We start from the raw sequence: 19469 nt of genomic DNA on the forward strand, positions 1-19469 counted from the left end.
TCCTCTGTCCATGGGACTTCCCAGGCAACACTGCAGTGGGTTGTCAGTCCCTTCTCCAGGGCATCTTCCCCTCCCAGGGATCAAACCCACACCTCTTGCACTGGCAGGCAGATTCTTTATCACTCAGCCAGCAAGGAAGCTACTCTTTACCAACAGTTGTTATTTTAATGAGGTTTTTACTAAATTGCTTTTATAATCATATCCACATGTAATGAAGTTAGTCTTCCAATTCACGTTATCTGTTAGCTCTCTACCATAAGCTATGTTAATACATTAAGATAAACTTTCTCATCACCAGATTTCAACCAAAAACATGATTTTTTTACTGTCTACCTTTCTGCTGTTAGGTACACTTCTATTACTACACCTGTTGATTTTAAATGCTTTGGCCTCCTAGGAGGCAACTAGCATACTCAGCACATATTCAAGCTCCTACCTTCTTTCCCCCTTTCTTTCTGAAACTGTTCATTGGTTATGAACATGATATAAAAAGCAGGCTGAAGTCTGCTCAAATATCAATTTCTCACTGAAGAAATTTCTCTATCCACACACCTTAAAATTACACACCCCTCCCTCCGCATCCCCATACTGCGACCTCCTACACCCTGATTTGTTTTCCTCCATAGTACTAATCACCATCTAACATAAATTTCTCATCTGGTTTACCCCAGTTGTAATATAAGCTCCCCAAGGGGAGGCCTTTTTGCATTCTTTGTTCTCTGTTGCAATAACCAGCAACAAAACAGAGCCCAGCACACAGCAGATGCTCACCAGGTATCTGCTGAACAAACAGGGTAAGTCCACTACTAAAAGTATATTCAAAAATTAAAGGCCTAAGTAAATGCAGAATTATACTGTGCTTATGGTACTGAAGAACTTCCATTACCAGGTTTAAAGCTACAGTAATCAAGACTTTAAGATGCTGATGTTAGGATAGACATATGGTCATTACATAAAATAGTTTTTAAAAAGACCCACACACATGTGACTGATTTTTGACAAAAGTAACAAATAATTCAGTAGAGAGAACAGTCTCTCAATTAATGGCACAGAAAAACTGTATATTATGTGGGGAAAAAAATTTTTGTAAGAAATCTCTACCATAGGGCTTCCCCCACTGGCAGCTTCGTGGTAAACAATCTGTCTGCCAATTCAGAGGACACAATTCAGCAGTTCGATCCCTGGGCTGGGAAGATCCCACATGCTGCAAAGTAACTAAGCCCGTGCACCACAACTACTGAGCCTGTGCTCTAGAGCCTAGCGCTACAACTCCTGAGCCTACGTGCCACAGCTACAGAAGCATGGGCACTCTAGAGCCCGTACTCCACAACAGGAGTAACTGCAATGAGAAGCCCCTGCACTGCAACCAGAGAGCAGCCCCTACTCACCCAACTACAGACAAACCCACGCAGCAACGGAGATCCAGCACAGCCAAAACCAGATAAATAGATAATCTTCAACTAAATTTGGAAAACTGGAAAAAGAACCTCACAACACTTTCCTCATTTCATATGTAAAAATCAACTGAAATGAATCATGAACTTAAACATAAAAGCTAAACTATAAAATGCCTACAAGAAAACATGAGAGAAAATCTTTGAGATAGACATTTCTTAGATAGGACCCAAAAATATGAAGCATTAAAGAATTAATAAATCAGATTTCATCAAAATTTAAAATTTTATTCTTCAGATACCACTAAGAAGATATAAAGGGCAGCCATGATGATCTTTCACAATTCTAATATCTGATAAAAGTCTCATATCAGAATACAAAAAACAAAAACAAAAAAACTCAGTCATGAACAAGCAACCCAGTTTTTTAAATGGGCAAAAGATGTGAGGTGACATTTCACAAAGGAAAATATATGAATGACCAACAAGCACATGTAAACGTATTCAATATGTTAACCACTAGGAAAATGTAAATTAAAATGACAATGAGATATAACATTACACATCCACTAGAACTGCAAAAATTTAAAAATGCTGACAATACCAAGTGTTAGCAAGAATGTAGAGAAACTGAAAATCTCACACTGCTGAAGGGAAAGTAAAATAGTACGACCACTTTAGAAAACAGATCCTCAGTGCCTTACAAAGTTAAACATATAATTATCACATAACCCAGCGATTCTATTCCTACATTCGCCGAAATGAAATAAGAATACGTGTCCAAAATACTGAGCAGTTTTGTTTATGATAGCCAAAAACCGGAAGCAATCTAAAAGCTCAACAACTAATAGTTATAAACAAATTATGCCATATCTCATACAATGTAAAAGTATTCAGGAAAAAAAAAGAGAAACTACTGACACAGGAGAGTGTCAAAAGCATTATACTAAGTGCAAGCTAGACCCAGAAGGCCATACATTGTATTAATCTCAATTATACTACATTGTGCGAAAGGAAAAACTGTATTAAGAAACAACAGATTGGTGGTTCCCAGGGAGAGAGGTGGTTGCTGGGAAAGACTGAGGAAAAGAGAAGGGGGTGACAGGGGATGAGATAGTTGGATGGCATCACTGATCCAATGGACATGAGTTTGAGCAAACTCCAGGAGATAGCAAAGGACACGGAAGCCTGGCATGCTGCAGCTCATGGGGTCACAAAGAGTCTGACACAACTTAGCAACTGAACAACAAGGGAGAGAGAACTTTTCAGGCTGACAGGAACTTTCTGTATCTTGATTGTGGTAGTGGTTACAAAAACGCATACATCTATGAAAATTCAACATGTATACTTACATTGAGTGAATTTTAATATATAAAAATTATATCCCAATAAATCTGCTTTTTTTTCTTAAAATAAATTTGGCTTTTTTTGCTAGGTCTGAAACTAAAACCCCACTACCTAAAGCCTAGAAGAAGAATGTTTAATACAAAATCGCTCATGAAAATTGAGTTCTTCTGTGAAGCTTTAAAAATCAATAGGGAAAGAGTTTCCTGGTGGCGTAGTGTTTGGATTTGGCACTACTGCTGCCATGGCCTCAGTCTGAGCCCTGTCATGGAACTGAGACCCCACAAGCCACAACCAAAATATTAAAACAACAACAACAAGGAGTTGTCTACATCTGAGTAGGATGCAACAGTCTGCAGCAGGCCAATATCCTTCTTGAGAACAACTAGAAAAGCTAAATAAATTATAAAAATCATATTTTTAAAGGCAGTACAGAGATGTCCTTAGAGCATGGGAGACAAGAAGGTCTACAACTCCAAAGAAGGGGAAATTTTTTCAAGGTGTTTAGATGATCTGCTGTTGTCTTTTCCCAGGGGGTATTTCCAGATTATAGGATGGGGTGAAGGCTGAAAAACTTGAGATTTGGCCTGTATGAAATGCTGCTACTAAGGAACCAAGAAGTCAGGAAAGCTTTTGGTGTTCACATAAGGCTGGAGTAACAAAAATGGGAAACTGCAGGGACCTCAAATTCAAGGATATTTGCTTAAACAATGCAGGGTTAAAAAGCTAAATAATAACTGAAAAACTTGAGAAGTAAAGTGAAATTTCCCACCTTTGGCACTATCAAGGGGATAAAGACTACCAGGCTTTGAAATGAAAGTCTTAGAAAACCACACCCTACAAATAACATAAAGAAGAGTATCACCAAACTACTCAAATAGCAACCCAGCCTTCACATAAATTAAAGTGACTGACTCCCTATTCTATCTGCCTGAAAGAAAATGTAAACACCCTCTGGCAGAACATACTTGGTAATGCTTGCTTTATTTTGTTTTTTAATTCACAATGTCTGGCATTCAATGAAAAATTACAAGACATAAACAAAAATAATCAACCAACTTGACCTAAGTGATATTTATAGAACACTCCACCCAACAACAGAATACAAATTCTTTTCAAGCACACATGGAGCATTTACTAATGCTAGCATTTACTAATCCAGATGATATTCTGGGCCAGAAAACAAATCTCAACAAATTTAAAAAGATCCAAGTCATAAAAGTATATTCTTTCATCACAATAGAGTTAACTTAAAAATAACAGATCTCTGGAAAACCCTCAAATTTTTGGAGACTAAATAATATAAAGAATCTATAGGCCAAAGAAGACATCAAAAAGTAAAATAAAAAATATTCTGAACTGAATAAAAGTTGAAAAATATATAAATATTAAACCTGGTAAGCAATATTTAGGGGAAATTTATACCACACATATATTAGGGGGGAAAGATCACAAATTAATGACCTCAGCTTCTATCTTAAGAAACTAGAAAAAGAAAACAAACTAAGCTCAAAGCAAGTTAAAGAAAGGAATTAAGATCAGAGAAGAAACAAGGAAACAAAAAACAGGAGAACTAGAGGATTATCAGTTAAACCAAAAGCTGGGTCTTCAAGAATCTTAATCAAAGTTAATAAATCTCAAGCCAGACTGATCAGGGAAAAAAGAGAGAAGACACAAATTATCTACATCAGAAATGATACCAAATCTCTGTAGATTACACTGATATTACACTCACAATACATTCTGCTGCTGCTGCTGCTAAGTTGCTTTAGTCCTGTCCGACTCTGTGCGACCCCATAGACGCCAGCCCACCAAGCTCTGCCGTTCCTGGGATTCTCCAGGCAAGAACACTGGAGTGGGTTGCCATTTCCTTCTCCAATGCATGAAAGTGAAGTCGCTCAGTTGTGTCCGACTCTTAGCGACCCCATGGACTGCAGCCTACCATGCTCCTCCGTCCGTGGGATTTTCCAGGCAAGAGTACTGGAGTGGGGTGCCATCGCCTTCTCCCTATTTAAAGGACAACCCACTCCAGTACTCTTGCCTGGAAAATCCCATGGATGGGGGAATATGGCAGGCTATAGTCCATGGGGTCGCAAAGAGTCGGACACGACTGAGTGACTTCAGTTACTTCACTTACTTAAGATATAAACATTACTAATTCAACAACTTAGACGAAATGGGCAAGTTCTTTGAAAAACCTGTCAACATACAGAGAGAAAGAACCCCACAGCTATACGAAAAACAATCATCAGAAAAACAATGTATGTAGATGAATGGATGACGCAGATACTGAAATTATTTAATAGACAAGTATGTACACAATTATAATCAATATGTTCAAGAGAACTGATGTTTATTAAAAATCTATAAAATAGGACCAAACGGATGTTTTAGAACTCAAAGTTATAATGTAAAATTAACACAACATTTTCACTTGGAGAAAAATAAGGTAGTTTTTGGTGTACTGTAAGACAGTTCATTATAAGATATCCAAAAAAATTTTTAAGAGACATTTGAAACATGAAGATAGGGTATAATAAATATTTAAATTAGAATCCACAAAGGATGAGACAGGCAGAAGCAATAATTGAAGATGTAACGACAGAGAACTTTCCAAAACTAAAAGGCACCAAGCTACATATTCAAAAAAGCTCTAAGAACCTTAAGCAAAATGCAAAGAAAACCACACCTCAACACTGTCAAATTGCTAAAAAATAAGAGAAGAAAAAGCATTCTGAGAAGTCCTTTGAGAAAAATAGAAGACATTATTATTAGCAAGACATACACTGATACATTACCTTCAATAAGTCTTTAAGAGAAAGAAGACAATAAAATAACTATCAATGCAGAGTACTATACCCTGTGAAAATATTATTTTAAAAAGGTGAAATTAAGATGTTTTCAGACAAACAAAAAAGGAAAAATTCACTGTCAGTAGGTAGACCAGTATTAAAACACATATTACTAAAGGAAGCTATTCAGACAGAAGGAAAAACTACCCAGACAGAAACACAGAAAATGCAAGAAAGGAGAACCCTGGAAAGAGTAAATATGAACAAAAATTAACTGTCCAAAACCATACTGTTTAAAATAAGTATAAATAAAATGCAGAATGGTAATAATGCAAAAAGATTGGCATATGAGTTAATGCGTAAGAAACAGTCATTATTGGAGAATGGTAAAAGTAATAATTTGAACTATCTGTATTATAAATAATTTGCATTGTAAGTCAAGTATGCTTATTGTATGCAACCTCAAGAATAACCTTTAATGGTATAATGAAAGAATATATAACTAACAAATTAATAGGAAAAATGGGGAAAAATTAGATTAACACACAAAAAAGCAAAACAGGAGTGATAAAAAGGAATGTAAAACAGACGACTCAAAGAGACGTCAAACTCAGCTATTATTACCAAAAATGTCACTATAATAGACCCCTGAGTAACACAGGCTTAAACTCCCTAGGTTCACCTGGGCCCAGATTTTCTCCCAATAGTAAATAAATACTTGAGTAACACATGAACTGTGATTGCTTGAATCAAAGAATGGGGAACACTAGATACTGAGGAACCACAAAAGGGCCAACTATAAGTTATAAGTGGATTTTTTACTTTTCCAATCATGCAGAGAGTTAGTGCCCCTAACTGCCACGTTGCTCAAAGGTGAACTGAAAACAAAGTAAAAGACTAAAACTAAATTTAAAAAAAAAAAAAAAAAAAGGCCTTCCCAGGTGGCTCAGTGGTAAAAGAATCTGCCTGCAATGCAGGAGACTTTGGGTTTGATCCCTAGATCAGGAAGATCTCTTAGAGATAGAACTATATAAGTTATAAAATAAAATCTGAGTTCTAACATTTTGCATTTTAATTTGTGGGGTTTTTCCAAAGTAACCTCTAATATTATTCAACTAAAATTTAAGTTTCAACACAGGAAAAACAAATCACCAGTCTTTCAAAACTCTACTTGGCAAAGGGATTTCAAAGAAATCTTGGCAACATTTTCTAATAACATTTTCATTGTTCTAAGTTACATAAAAAGGTCAAGTACTCTCAAATTCTGGAGAAGGAAATGGCAACCCACTCCGGTATTCTTGCCTGGAGAATCCCATGAACAGAGGAGTCTGGCAGGCTACAGTCCACGGGGTCGCAGGGAGTCGGATACAACTGAAGTGATTTAACACACACACTCTCTCTCAAGTTCTCTACATAGAAACTAAATTTTAAGCAACTTACGGAAATTAGGATTCCCCTCTCAAAAAATAAGAGCCATGTTTGGTACACACTATGAAAGTAACAAAACAACAGAAATAACAACAGCTAACATTTTTTATTGAACAATTAACTATATGATACTCATTGTTTTACATAATTTGCATGTACTGTTTAATCCTCACATAATATTATGGACTAGCATTATTGTCATTTCATAGATGAGAAATTGAGGTAACATTTGTCCAATCACTAGTAATAAAGCCAGGATGTGAACGCCAAGCAGGCTAGCTGTAGAGCCCTGCACTCTTAATCACTACACCAAGCTACAAACATAAGTAATTAAGATCTTGTTAAAATAGTTTGCTGTTATCGAATTTCAGGCAATAAGTAATAATAATCTTTATTCAACATAAAACCAGATATTTTAATGATCTGATTATGTCACTGAAAATAAATGAACAAAAGAAATAAACACCTAAAAACTTCCTATTTTTGTGACAAAAAAGTAAAAAGTAGTTGCTATCAAAATAGTCACAGAAATGTGAGTAAACATGTAACTTCAAAAAAAATGATGACAGAAGACACACTAAAACTACTGCACTGAGCTTTAATATCATATCTATTTTCTATTGAAAATAGGTTAAGCAGTTTTTCTCCCTGACTTAATCTAGAGGATACAGATACCTACGAGGTGTATAAAATGTCACAGAAATCCTACAGAAAGATAATGTCAGTTCTGTGGGTGAAAGTATTCTTTCTTAGTATTAAGATTTTCCTTTTAAGGAAGTTTTGAAGCAATCAAACAAACTCTCTGTAAAAAATATTACAGCTTAAATTTTAATGGAGTATGTTCAGCCTGCTTCATAGATACCTACTCTGTTTTTCAGAAATATTTCTGAAAAATAAAAGGTAAATCACATTCTAAACAGTATCTTATAAAGGTTAAAAATAATACATAAAAATTTATTTTTTAAAAGTGATTTTTCTATAAACTTCTAACACTTAAAATAGTAAGTAGAATTATATCTTTGTGAAATACACACCTAAAACAAGTAATAACTCAAAGATGACATTATACTTACAAGGATGAGCTTAGATAATCTAATATTCATATAATCAAAAACATAGAGAAAAACAGGAATCTGTTACCCACCTAATTCACAGAAGTTACACCCAACAGAGCTATAAAAATGACTAACAGATGGTTGTAAAGTAACCTATAAATATAAATGACATTTTAACAATTACAGTCAATTAGTAAGATTAAATTGCTCTGACACTAAAAAGTTTTCTATAATTTATTCAATTCCACCTAGAATTTTAGACTCAGAAAAGGATAAAATATAAAGTACAATCCTGGGACAATGCCTACAAGAAACTATGAAAGTTTCTCTTTTTTTTTTTTTTTTTTACTTTATGCATCTGCAAGGAACTGGAAAGAAATACAAACAATAGAAGGTAATTTTGCTGTAATGAGGAACTTTGACAGATTTTTCACCATAATGCTGTTTGCTTTCATAGTTTAAAATATTTCAGAATATAAGTATTTTATTTGACACAGCACAAGAAGTAAAAAATATGGGGGAGCAGGTACATTAAATATGTGCTTTGAGGAAAAAAAATGATAGGAAAAAACAATTTACTTTTAATACTAACACTGCCTGAAACATTAGATGGCAGACAACAGTTAACCGGCAGAATTAAATCTCCTATTCTCCAAATCCTGAAATCTAAGAGAGGCTGTATTATTATTATCAAGTAAAACATCAAATGGTTCTTTCCAGTGGGAGAGAGTAAAAAAACAAAAATAAGCTATCAATTAGTGCCTGCTATGAGGACACAACTTAACTCCTTACTTTCTTACCTCTTAAGAGCTAAGACAAGCTAAATTTTCTCTATCCTTTTCTATTTTAAATGTCACGAAATATCTCTACTCTCCATTCAAACTCCATGTCCACAAAAATAAAAAGTTGGAAACAGTCTCACTCTTACAAACCTTAGGTACGTTCTTCTTCTGGAATCTATCATTTCCTAACTTGTGTTACAATCATTACACACATGCTCTTTTAAGGGTGTGTGCGCACTCAGTCATGTCCAACTCTTCAGGGAAGGGTCAACTATACTGCATCCTTCTATGTATCTCACAGGTTAGTAAAGAGTCTTCACTAATAGCCAACTCTCTATCACCTAAAAAGAATGAAGTCTTAGTAATTATTCTCAGCTCGGTTTAAAAACAAAATGAAACAGAACAACAACCAAAAAACACCTCTGGAACTATTAGACAGGTAATGTTCTGAGAAGAAGTATGTATACAACTTGTCTGCTGTCACTAAAGCAAAAACCAGACCAAAAAGCTTCTTCTCCTGTTCCCCCCTGCTGGATTCCTTCCAAGTAAATCAATGTCTCTTAGTTAAAGACAAAGCATGCTCAGGTTCACATCAGAGGACCAGGAGAGGCTCAGTTGCTTAACTTTCTGACATATCCAATCCAGGTCATTTCCCTGTCCTGTGAGTAGTAACAGCACACAGCAGAGACAAACTAACAAAGCAGACAATCAAGACAACTTAATTTTTGAGATTAAAAGTCTATGTATATACACAGAAAAAGAACTCAAAGGTTATATAACAATGTAACAGTAGTTATCTCTGGGGAGAGATGTGAGATAGAAGTGAAGTATGTAAAAAGCATTTTCACCTATTATAAATACATTGCATTGTTTACATTTTTCCTGAACATTGACTTACTTCTCTAATGTTTTTCGAAAGGAATGAACAGACATATATGGAATTCAAATGAAAATTAAATGCGATTTGCAGAAATTTGACTACCAGAGACCCACAGATTAAAGAGAAATAACAAAATTATCCTATCCTCCAAAATAAAAAGGAATGCTACACAACAAAAATGCCCATAGCAACTGTCACCCACTACTCAACATTCACGACTCTGATTATACGATATTAGCCACCGGAGGAATTTTGAGTACCCTCCCTGAAACTACATACTGTTTTCAGCAACCCATTAAGTCATAAAAAAATTTTATCGTTTGCACCAACAGAACATTGACTCTCAATTTTAATTCTCTGTAAGTACTGTATCTATATACAGGATCTCTCTCTAAACACACACACATATAAATTTACATGCAGTTCATGTCTGACCGCCTTGAGAAAGTATTTCCCCATCTGAAAAACAAACTATCTAGACAATCAATTCCATTGTCATTTTAATGGAGAGTTCATATTCTCCAACTATTTGTCATCACAACTTTGGGGTTAAAAAAAGTAAAAGTAAAATTTTATACAACTAGGATTTCTGGGAAAAAAAAAGCAGCAAGAAAAACTATGCTCTGAACACAGCACAAGCCAAAATGTCAAATGTAAATAATGTCATATATTTTAGCAAAACAAAATATGACTAAACATTTATAAAAGTTAAATTTGTAACATTAGCATCTTAAAAACTGGAGCCTAGATAGCCATACTTAAAACTTTCTGTCAAGTTTAGGTCGTTTCCCCTTAAAAAAAAAACAACCCACCACTAAGAGAAACCATATTAAAAATGGCCAAAATTACTACAAATTAGGAAAGAAAGAAATTATTTTGAGCAAATTATTTTGGAGAGAAGCATTTTTGTTTAGTTTACGAACTCATAATATAGTCACAAATACTTTAAAATATAAAGGCATACAGTGTACGTGTCATTTCCCACCATCCCCTCATCAGGTTACTCCTCCCTCTACCCAACCATTATCAATTCTCCGCTATCCTCCCCCGCCAGTTTCTTTATACTTATAAAGACAAACCCAAGTTTATATTCCTATTCCATGGGTGCCTCGTTATCACACAAAGTAGCACATTATTCACGCTGTCCTGTATCTTGTTTTTTTCGCTTTATAACATACTTTGGAGATCTTTCCATGTCATTATACACAAAGCTTCCTCATTCTTTTTCACAGCTGATTATGACTACCACAACTTTCATCTTTCTTCAGGCTAAACTTTAATGGCATTCTATACGGTTAACTACTTAACACCTGAGTTAAGTTTCTCCCCCCAAGTTCTAAAAACAGACAAAGCAACTCATTATTTAAATTACATCCTTTTTAGAACGTTTATTTTCCAACCAGGTAGACGGAAAAAGTCGCACAATTTTATCACTTAAAATGAAGGTACAAATTAGAATGCAGACTTCAAGTGAAATTACCTTTTTTTGATTGGGGCATCAGCGTAACAGCCAAATCAACAATGACTAAAAGTTCCTTCTAGTGCTTTTCTTTCACTGTAAAAGAAAACATTATTGTTACTTTTCTAAGGCTAGAAAGCCTTCAAGTCGTATAGCGTGGCGTTCTAATAGCAAGCAACCGCCACCTGATTCGATCTTTCATTCCCTAAGTCAGAGGCCGAGGTTTTTACCTTTCAGGATTCTGCTATTAGCAACAGGACGACTTGTACACCAGCGAAAACGTACTCAAGAATGTAAGCTCTGCGGCGCTACACATCGGAAATTACACTCCCGGGGCCAGCACGCCAGGACAAGCTAGAGTCCAGCTTCGCAGGCGAAAAGGATTCCATAAGAATCAGCCGCCGCGGTGACCCGGGGCGGGCGGGCGCGGGTGGACTCAAGAAGGAAGACCGGCGCCGCCCTGGGAGCCTTCGAACCCGCGCAGCGGCTCGAGTCGGACGCGAGGAGTAGCGCGTTCCCCGGGGACCCAGCCCCGGAACCGCGACCACTAACGGAACCAGCCCACGGGCGGCGGCGGCCACCGCTCGGACTGCGGGCCGCGGCGCGCGGGCCGGGTGCCGGGAGGGCGGGGGTTCCCCGGAGGAGCTGGCCGTCCCGGCGCCCCATTGGGCGCCGCTCCAAACGTGCCCGAGTTGTGACAGGAATAAAGTGGGTCACAAGGCCTAGCGGGTCCCCAGCGAAAGCCCTCTCCGCACCGGCTCTTCGGCTCTCCCCGCCCCTCTGCCGCTCGAATCGGCCTCAACCCAAGGGCGCGCTCCGGCCACCCGACCCCGCCGCGCACCCCAATCCCACCCCTGCCCCGCAGGTAACCCCAGCTGTCCCGAAAGGCCCTTCAGACGGGGCGGGCCTCCACCCCAACTCCCGAGAAAAGACACTCTCGAGCGATAAGCAAAACTTGGGCTTCAGCGCCAGCCCGCCCCTCCCCTAGCCGCCGCCCCCCGGCCCCACACACACCGCCCTCCTGCTCCCCCCACTTCCCGGCGCCCTCACCGTGTGGCTTGCGGCGGCTCCGGCTTCTTCCCTCCCCCACCCTGGAGTCCAGCTGCGGCGACTCGGAACCACTAGACTTGCAGCGTCCTGAAGGCGCTGCGGCTCCCAGCTCTAGCAGCACCTGAGGCTGAGTGGCGCCCCCAACCCACCCCCCAAAAACTCACCGCTACAGCCGCCCTCAACTCCTCCCCCTCCCTTCCCTTCCCCTCCTCCACCGGCACCGGGACCACGCATGCGCCGCTCAGGCAAGCCTGCCGGCGGACGTCAGGCCCCAGGCCCACCCGGCGGGGCGCCATTCACCGGGAGCGCGCACGCGTCGGCGGCCAGATTTCCTTCGCGCGCTCGGTATCGGGGGTTTCCTTTTTTAAGCCGGTAGCCGCAAGACGAGTCTGTGATTGCGCTCCCTCCCGGCGCATGCGTAGTCAGTGACCCCTGCGGGCTCCGACTGCCGGCGTTTTTCGTTCGTCCCTCCCCTCACTCTCTCTTTCCCCCGGTGCGTCTCGGTGCGCATGCGATGTGCCCCGTTAGGCGGCTCGGAGCTGCGATGGGGATCCCGGGCGCCGGAGGAGACTCCTGCTCCCTAGGGCTACGCGTCTGCGCGATCCGCGGCTGCCGCCGGGCGTGCAGGGAAAGCCAAGATCTCCCCGGCGCCCCGTTCCTCGCACCGGTTACTGGAAAGCAGGGGAGGCGGGGCCTGGTTAGCTGCGGAGGGTACGGCCGGTCCCGGGAGTTTTAGATCAGGGTGGCTTTGACTTTTACCCTGGATGCAGGAAGCGAGGACAGAGGAGAGTTTCTTGTACGAGGTATCCCGAAGCCAAAAAGGGGGACCTTCTCTTTCTCGAAAACCAAATCACTTTGCCAATGCCAGGGGAAAAAAAAATCGTGCGGGCGAAAAGAATTTTCCCCCTCATCCAGTGGCATCAGTTGCGTTTCGTCTCTTGGGACGGGAAGAGGGCGTTTGTGAAGGTGACTGGCACTCCAGACTCCTCCTCTCTCTTCTGGAAGTGCACTGCTTTAGTCGCTTCTTTTTGGAGAGTGGGCCTGGGGATATCGGACGTGAGTCCTTGGCTGGAGGGCCGAGGCCAAAGAAGATAACGAACGTGCTCCTTTGGAGATTTTTATCTAGCCTTAAGGAAGATGGGAGATAAACCAGGATCCTAGCTTGTACCTTCCTTCCCTTGTAGAAAAACGTGTGAATGTTTTCCCCCTTATCTTAGGGGGCAATTACTTTCTTTGATGGTTAAGACAATTGGTCCGCAAGGGAAAGCACCTTTCAGTAGCTAAAAATTATTGGGAAAAAGTCTACACTCCTAATTCCTAGTAGTTTTCATATTTTAATGATTGTTCTTTGAATTTGAAATAGAAGCCATTTTTTCTTCTTTCAAAAAAACTGTTGTGACTATAAAATCCTCCCTCAAAGGTAACATTCATCTCAGTGAACACTTCAGATTCTTGCTGTGTACTCAAGAGAAAAAGAACATCGATTGAAATTGAGAAACTATTCAGATCCCTTATCATTCACCAGAGGATTCTATCCGGAATGGAAGAGCGTGATAGAGTCATCATATAGCAGACAAGATTTTAGTAGACATTTTTTCCTGCTTAGCATTCATTCCCTATTCTGATCATTTCCTTTGGAGAACTATCTTTTCTTCACTTTCAGACCATTTGGCTGGAGCAGGACTCCAGAGGAAAACACATTTGAGTTAATCCTCTACCTTAGTTTGGATTTAACTAAGAAGGTTGATCTCTTTTCCAATGGAGTTAAGTCTGCAAAAATGAAAGCCTGAACACATCTTCCTACTCACAGATTCTGAGAAAGAAGGCAACGTGGAATAAAGCAGGTTCAAAAATGGAGATTTGGCCTGTAGATACATTGGATGCATGGAATCCATTGTGGACTAGATACTCTGGAAATTTCAGTTAAGTTCAACTTCACTTTCACTTTTCACTTTCAGGCATTGGAGAAGGAAATGGCAACCCACTCCAGTGTTCTTGCCTGGAGAATCCCAGGGACGGGGGAGCCTGGTGGGCTGCCGTCTATGGGGTCACACAGAGTCAGACACGACTGAAGCGACTTAGCAGTCAATAAATGTATTCATTGCTTAAACCAGTGAGAGGTTATCTGTCACTTGCCATCATGAATTCTCACAGTGGTAGCAAGAGAGGAAGCAGGATTAATAATACTGATTAGGAAGATTTCAGTTAGACAAGAGGCTTTGAATGCTTTTCCTAGGATTGGATTTTCTAGAGAAAGTGATCTCTCTTCATATTCTGCATCGTATCTTCAAAAATACCTTTGCCCCTTTTAATGGTTCCATGGTCCTCTTAGTCACTAGAAACACATCATGTTCATCTTTGACTCCTTCCTCTCTCATTTTCTGTATTTAATCATTTACCAACACCTGTTGATAGTCCCGTTTTCTGCTCATTCTTCTGCCACTACTCAAACATTTCCCATGATTCGGTTCACAACTTATCTTTCTCCCCATACTCTCCAAGAAGAAAACTGTACCACATATTTTTAATCACATTTCCAACTTCCAGATTCCACTTTTCCCTAAAAGAAAAACCCTGCCTCATAGTTTGTCTCCTAGCCTAAATCCTCTCCTTGAACACAATTTATCTAACTCAAATATTCCGCTCATTTCTTCTTGTCTGCCTAGCTATAATTTAGAAGGAACATTTCCAACTCCACTCCTAACTGGTTTCCACAGTTGATGTCTTGATGGAAGCAACATAGCACAGTGGCTAAAATACAGAATTGGAAACTTACTGCCAGGATTTATCCCGGCCCCACTACTTAACATCTGCATGACTTTGAGTCTGTTCTTCAGTTTCCTCATCTGTCAAATGACAGTAGTAACAATCATGTCTCAGGATAATTGAGAGAAAATAGAACAGGTAGATGGAATGTGTGTGTTAGTACCTGGTACATAAAAAATCCCATATTAGTAGTGGCTATTAATGATGTTGCTTTTTGTGTAGTTCTTACATCTCTTGCTCAATTTCTTCCCCTAGTTCTCTGGGACCCTATGTCCTTTCTGTTTTTTCATAATACCATTCTTATCCACCCTTTCCTTGACGTTCCTACTTTTACTACTACAGTTTCAGGTAAATAGGAACATGGGAAGCTTGGTATGCATAATAGGGAATATATTGTTAGGGTTTTGTTTTGTTTTGTTTTTTAAGAATTCTTCATGTTTTGGTGAATTACTCTTATCCTTGCTAGATCCTTTAAAACAGAAGTAAGTCAATAGTATGATGTGATATTGAAGACTTAGTAATCAAAGGTCCAGGCTTCAATCCTGACTAATACTAAGACACACTGAGCAAGTTAAATAATTTATTTGAGCATCAGGGTATTTATCTGTCAAGTGAGAAAAAGGCATATCAGAATTGTGATGATCAAATGTAAATTATAAACTACTACAGAAAGGTTAGCCAAAATTGATGATGGCTTTAGATTTTTATGCTTTGTTGTTGGAACTCTAGGAATGGTTGAAATGACTCACAAATTTGTAACTACAGCCTACACCTAACCTTTGGGTTCGAAACACACATGTCCAATTGTCTCCCCAATGTCTTCTCTAGAATATCTCAAATACTTTGGATGCTCCCTTCAATCTGTTCTCCACAAAGCAGCAAGAATATTCTTTTGAAAATATAAATGAAACTGCATGTTCCTACTTAAAATCCTTATTATTTCCCACTATACCTAAATTCCTAGTTGTGGCCATAATACCTCTTTGATCTAGCCCCCTCTATTTCTCCAGCTTCATGTCCTACCATTTTTCTCTCCCCATAACACTTCCACCCAGAACCTTCCTCAAGTTTCGTGCTAATCTCTGTATTCTCAAGCTCTGATACAGGCACTCACCTGGACGACCCTCCTACCTTTTCTCCTGGCTGGTTCCTCTTCAGTCTTCATGTCTCAAAGATCTAACTACCCTATTTAAGATGTTTCCCTCCTACCTCTCACCTGCCATCCACCAACATAGTACCCACAATTATTCTCTATTACTGTGGGTTTTTTAAAAATATTTCTTTTCTATTAACTATCTCCCCCCCCCCCCGCAACCCCACCCCATTGCCACCACATGGTAAATTCCAAGAGTCGAGAACTATGTGTTTTCTTCATCACTGTACATGCAGCATTCATTTCAATGCTTGAGTTAAATGAAAGAATGAATGAAATGAAAGGCAAAACATGCCAGAAAATTTTGGGGATCACTCTTATATTTCAAGTTGTGATTGTAAGCAGATTGTAGTCTTGTCAGGAGGTAAACTCAGCAATGTGTTTTAAAGTACAAAGGAGAGATAAACTGAAAATAGTGAAACACTAGTATGAGACTGCTGAGTGAGGTCCACAATGGGGAACAAGAACATGCAGCACTCACCCTCTAAACCACTGCCCACATTTGAAGCAGATTTTCCTTCAGCCCGGTTTCCCTGGTGGCTCAGACAGTAAAGAATCTGCCTGCAATGCAGGAGATGCAAGAGATACAGTTTCAATCCCTGGGTGGGGAAGATCTCCTGGAGAAGGAAATGGCAACCTACTCCAGTATTCTTGCCTGGGAAATCCTATGGACAGAGGAGCCTGGCAGGCTACAGTCCATGGGGTTGCAAAGAGTCGGACTCAAATGACACACACGCACATTCCTTCAGTCAGGACCAAAAGCTGGACAAAACTGGACTTAACATGGTCAAAACCTCCAACCCCTACTTTTAGGCCATATAAGTAAGACACAGGGAAGAGGAGGATGAGAGAATCATTGGAGCCACAACTTAAAAGAGTACTGTCACTTTTCCTTTCCTTTTTATTCCCCCACCCCACTCCAAGTTGGGCTTCCTTGGTGGCTCAGATGGTAAAGAATCCGCTTACAATGAGAGAGACCTGGGTTCGATCCCTGGAGGAAGGCACGGCAACCCACTCCAATATTCTTGCCTGGAGAATTCCATGGAGGAGCCTGGCGTTTATGGGGTCACAGAGAGTCGGGCACAACTGAGCAACTAAGCACAGCTCACTCCAAGTTAAGTGAACAAGGCTCCAACAGAATCGGCTAGAGAAGCTGGAGTGACTAAGAAGAGACTGGTATCTCTTCTCTTTCAGATTTGTTGATCTGCCCTGCATCTACCTGTGTGAACAGGAAGATAGAGACTTGGGGAGAAACAATTAGAGGAAGTGGGCTAAAGTGTACTCCTACAGTTTGGCATGGCAAGGAAGTTTCTACAGAGTCCATCCATGCTGGTAGAAAGTACTGTCCAGGTTTGAACCATTTTGACACCTACTGGGAAAAAAAATTCTAGCAACAAGAGGCAGGATATACTTCAAGGAGTGGGAACTGAGAGAGATCAAGAGAGAGCCGCAGACTGATCTCATATCAAGGAATTGTACGGTGGAGAGGCTGCCTCCGAGTTTCTAGGAGAATTCAATGTGCCCATTAAAGCGCGAACACTTTGATGCAATATGGATAGTACTTAACTAGTTAAGAGAAATGTATGCCTTTCTTCTCTAATCTGCCTTCCAGTCCCCAACACCACAGAGGATGAGTCTTGAAAAGAGAAGGAAATAATTGGCTAAAAACAACTCCACCTTCCCTTTTGAATTTCTGAATCACAAGTTCAGTCAGAGAACAGTTGCCTGGGAACTGATATTGGAGCTTGAAACTAGACAGACTTTTAATAACCAAAAGTGTGAAAGAAGAGTTAAAGAATATGCTCAAGATGTCTTTAGGGGACTTGCTACCAGTGCTGCTTAATCACCTAAGGATCTCATTAAAACAGAAATTGCAGTTCAGCCAAGCTGGGATGAGGCCAGAGACTGCATTTCTAACAAGCTCCCTGGGGATGCTGCTGATTCTAGGATCACACTTTGACAAAATAGGCACTGTAAAGCAGGAGAGGGAGTTTCAGTGGTTGGCAGAAAGGAATAGAGAAAAATATTAGATCATTTTTATAGATAAAAAACATTTGAATATTTAAAATTTCCAAAAAAATCACAAAAATTCATTCAGTAAAATGTGAAACACATTATTAAATAATTTCCCCACATTCTAACAAATACTTATACCCCACTTAAATGAGAATGTATAAATCAAGTAGGATATGTATGAAGTAGTTCTGATCTACACTGGCAAGCATGAGTACTTGCTAGAAGCGTGTATTTGTGTGCATTATTTGAAAAAGGCTGAGGCTGGAATCAAAACCAGCCACCTCTATTATGCTATAATTTTATGAATTTTACAAATGTTTAAGTTTTCATGAACTGTGCTTACGTATAAAAACTACTGCCACCTAGTGGATCTGAGTTGAGTTAAAAAAAGAAGAATGAATCTTTTTATTCAAACATCTTAAATACTATTACTACTTCCTAATTTTAACTCAAAAAAGAAAACAGGTAAATATGATGGATTTACTAAAAAAACTACATTTGGGGGAACCTTTTGCTTTCGGTTTCAATTGGAAGGGAAATAATGAATGCTAGTCACTCAGCTGGGTCTGACTCTTTGTGACCCCCATGGACTGTAGCCCACCAGGCTCCTCGTCTGTGGGATTCTTCAGGCCAGAATACTGGAATGGATTGCCATTCCCTTCTCCAGGGGATCTTCCAGACCCACGAATTGAACTCAGGTCTCCCACATTCCAGGCAGATTCTTTACTACCTGAGCCACCAGGGAAGTCAGGAAATAATGTCTATATGTATATGCATTAGATGGCATTAAAGTTACATTTTAACTTTATGATAATATGGTTTTTCCTTTAATTTCCACAACTGTTTTATTCTTAATAGGAATCTTTCCATCCATTTTGTTAAAGACTCTTAGAAGTTGGACCTTATAGGTAATTATTTCTCTGATATGTGTGCTAACACTATAATAAAGACCATTGTGTGCAACTCCCAACTTTGCTTCTCAACTTTTCCTCCCTTCATCCAAATGCGCATATTTTCAAAAGCCTTTCTTTGCTATCTCAGAAGGAGTCTTCCTAATTCTTTACAAAGTTAGATCATTTGATTTTACCTATCTGATAAAATAAATTATTACTCAGTGTGTGCTGAAAAGCAGAGTAAGCTGACAAGATTCGTATAGTCAAGGCTATGGTCTTCCCCGTTATCACATTCAGCTGTGAGCTGGACCATGAAGGAAGCAGAACACAAATGAATCGATGCCTTCGAGCTGTGGTGCTGGAGAAGACTCTTGAAAGTCCCTTGGACAGCAAGGAGATCAAACCAGACAATCTTAAGGGAAATCAACCCTGAATACTCATTGGAAGCATTGATGCT

The sequence above is a fragment of the Capricornis sumatraensis genome, chromosome 7 (genome assembly GCF_032405125.1).
Source record: "Capricornis sumatraensis isolate serow.1 chromosome 7, serow.2, whole genome shotgun sequence".
Lineage (NCBI taxonomy): Eukaryota > Metazoa > Chordata > Mammalia > Artiodactyla > Bovidae > Capricornis > Capricornis sumatraensis.